This window comes from Lathyrus oleraceus, chromosome 4 (assembly GCF_024323335.1).
Source record: "Lathyrus oleraceus cultivar Zhongwan6 chromosome 4, CAAS_Psat_ZW6_1.0, whole genome shotgun sequence".
NCBI lineage: Eukaryota > Viridiplantae > Streptophyta > Magnoliopsida > Fabales > Fabaceae > Lathyrus > Lathyrus oleraceus.
Window position 1 is genome coordinate 296800731 of NC_066582.1, and position 3576 is coordinate 296804306.

General features: G+C 36.6%; 1 long non-coding RNA gene across 2 annotated transcripts; it reads left to right on the forward strand.

The window, feature by feature from the left end:
* The first annotated feature begins 382 nt into the window (after positions 1-382).
* On the forward strand, positions 383-2442 carry LOC127075212 (uncharacterized). 2 transcript variants are annotated; one of them, XR_007786254.1, is made up of 2 exons: positions 383-817; positions 2100-2442. It is a non-coding gene; the product is annotated as an uncharacterized LOC127075212 (long non-coding RNA). The 2 variants fall into 2 exon arrangements; XR_007786255.1 differs by lacking the exon at positions 383-817 and adding an exon at positions 824-1119.
* Positions 2443-3576: the final 1134 nt, after the last annotated feature.

Consider the following 3576-nt stretch of genomic DNA (forward strand, 5'->3'; position numbering starts at 1 on the left):
TCTAAAACCTAATTAATCTAATATTTTAATTAGCCTAGAATTCTACTTCTACAATCTAATTATTTCTAAAATCTAAATCCCTAATTATTCTCTAATCAAATCCTAATTAGTCTAATCTTAACATTTAATTCTAAAGATCTAACTAAACTAATAAAAATCTAAAAAAACCTAATTAATCTAGTTAATCTAAAGTATAAAATCGTAATTGAGTTCCAAAATCATCTAATCAAACTACTTAGACTAATTAACAATGATTACTCTTGATTCTATAGCCTAATTGGGTATAATTAACATAAACTAAATTAACAAATAAAAAGAAAGTCCAATGGGGTGAAGAACCTGGAATGGTGGTGTATACAGAATGTTTGGGCTCCAAGCCCAAACCACATGTGGTTATTCGGACCAGTCAGGCCCAGAAGATACCTAGGTACTTGATCTGAACTAATGCAGAAACCGGAATAAACGTTCAAACCAACATACGAAGGCGATTAAGCGCTTAGTCATGAAGTGGCGTCACCGTCGCGTTCCAAGATCCTTGTCGCTTCTTCCACGAAATCGGTCGTTACGTAGCCTAAGCTTCATCACCTACTCGTCTCTACGACGGCGTGGTTGTTTCTCTGGGGCGTGTATAAACTGCGTGCGAGTGGTGAATCAGAAGTGAATTCACATAAATTCTGAAAGTTACATAGCGTGGGGAGATTGTGGATCTAAGTTTGCAGAGTGTGAAGTTTGTAGATTGAAGCTTGCAGGTTCTTCCCGGTTTAAAAGAGCCTTGTGGATTGAGCTTCAAACGGTTTCAACACAGTGACCAAAAAAGGTATGAATCCTCTTCTCACGCTTCTTCTTCCTTCATCTCTGAACTCTAATTCACTTCATCTTCTTCTAATCTTCTTCCTTCTGAATTGCGTTATTTGCGTTTTCTTGGATACATGAGGTTCGTGTGAGTTTCCGTTAGAAGCTTTGGAAGTTATGGCAGTTGGAAAAAACGGTTCTGAAGTTTGTTGGTGAGAAATGAAGGGTGAGTATTTGAGGGGCACGAATCTCAGAAACTTGAGGAATGAATCTGTGTCATCGAGAATTGCAGAGAAGTTGCCATATATAAGATTTCAATTTAACAGAGTAAACTTCTGTTAAATCTCAGGGGTTTTAATTGGTTATTCGTTAAAAATCTGTTAAATGTTAGGGTTGATGATTTCTGTTAGTTAGTAATTTTGGTTTCCTGTGATGCATTTAGTTGTTATAGTGGAGTGTCATGAACTATTGAGCAAATGCAGAGTCCTGCTGGTTAGGAAGGATTTTCACTTATGTGTTTTTGCTGAAAAATAATGTGCAGGGTTTGATTTTGTTATGAAATGCAATTTAGATTTAAGAGTTAACTACACACCTGCTGTTTCTCCTTTGCTGCCAATCTGTTTTGCATTTTTAGAATTTGGATTTGTTGGCGAGTGAAGCTGCTATTGCTCAGTTCAACACTTCTGCCCAAAACCTGTTGAAACAAATGTTAAAACTACTGATAAATTTTGTTAGTTTTGCTCTGTTAATTGATGTTACTGCAATTGATGTTAGTATTGCCCTATTTTTAATAACTATGTTTGCAATATGGTATATGCTTGAATTGGAATTGGTTAATAATGAACTGTTAGATTTATTTGCTACAACCTGAAAGTTTAAAAGACCAACTCTGCTATGGTTCAGGTTTCTATTAACTCATTGTGATGTGGGCCGGTTTACGGTTACAAAAAAATAGGTTATGAAACAGTTGCTTGGAACAGTTTGCTTCAGTGGTTTCGTTCACTTGATTCACTGTTAGTTATGAGCTAATATTTGTTGTTTAAAATATGGTTAATTGATTGGAGAACTTATGGAGAAAGGACTGATGCTTGATCATGTTGTTAACAACTATGCTTGGGATATAGTGTATGCTTTAATTGTTAGAACTTTTGAATTAATAGGCCATAGATGGTGTGGATTTGAAATGTTGTTAAGTTGATTAGTGATGTTGCCATGTGATGAATATGATGCTTGTTGAATGAGTTGATATGGTTTTTTGATAATGCATTGGTTTGACATGCTTGATGTGTTATGGCTTTGTTTTGTAGGCTTCACTTGGCATGGTCTTGATGTAGGCATGGTGGGCAGAATTGCGAGTCATCTTCAAGGCAAGAAAGGCAAGTTCAAGCTATGGTGACCAATTTGGCAAAAGCTTGATTAATGGAGTAAATGGTGGCCATGGATGAACATGAGATGCTACAATGATGAAGATGTGATTAGTGTTAAGAACCTAGGGTGAAAAAAATGATGGTTGACTTTGGTCAAATGTTTGACCAAAAAGTCAATAGTTGATAAAAAGTCAACTTTTGTAAAATTGAATTTTGATTTATTTTTGTAAAGAACAATGTATGCTTTGCTTAAATGAATGAAGAATTTGTATTTTAAATGTAATGATGTTGAAGTTATATGGATTGAAAACTCGACTTCCAAATGACTTTTGACCAAATTTGCTTATACGTGTACTTCCCTTTTTAATTCATTGAAACACGATCGCATGATGCCACAAACATTACCTTGGCCAGGCTACCGAAATGAAACCACTAGATGAGGGCCCTTATGAATCATGACGGACCTAAGACAAATAATGGATCAAAGATCAATGCGTTAGTGTGATCATGAACTCAAGGGTCAAAGACCAAGGAACTTGAAAGTACCATGTGCACATCACTAATGGACCAAGAAAGACCAGATATGAATGCATATGTATGGATGTTTAAATCCAATCTCGAGTCGGATGAAAACCTAAACATGTGGACATATAGGCCAGATAAATGAATCTTATGCCTGAAGTCAAAATTAAGGATTGATGATGCAAAATGAGATAGTCAAGAACCCCCTTCCTATGAATTAAGATTTCGGTCAACCCTAAGATCAAAATTCAACTTCCAATATCCCACATGCACCAAGTGTTCATCATTAGGGTTTCATGATGCATTCTCTCCATACAAAGTCTTTGAATGAAACAAGATGCCCTACAAGCAAATCTCCAATCCACAAGCCTCAATTAGGTTTTGATGGTTAAGACAAAGTCCAAAGAATATCCATGAGGCCTTACAACCAAATCATCCGAACATTAGGGTTTGAAACCCCTGAGGAGTACCATGATAAGGCCTTCTTGAATCCCTGCCTCAAGGACCCAACAAATAGGGATTTGTTCCCATGATGATCATGTGAAGAGTCGTGTCATGCTTCTAGAGTTTGATCCACAAGCAAACCTTAGTTTTACACGCCACATGCTTTGAATCTATGATGATCAATCAACGAGTGTCGATATGAATGAATGATATACATGAATGAGGCATGAATGAATCTCAAGTCATAGGTCATATGAAAAAGTGAAAAAGGGGAGGGCAAAGTTTGGGGTATGACACCCCCACATCACCTTCTTGAACCATAATTCATGAGCATACATCCCATACATGTCATCTCATATGCATTTGTACTTAATGATCCACAATAATCCACACACCCAAGGCATGGGATTCATCTGTGAAGTCTCAAGACCCTCTGATCATGTTAAGGTGT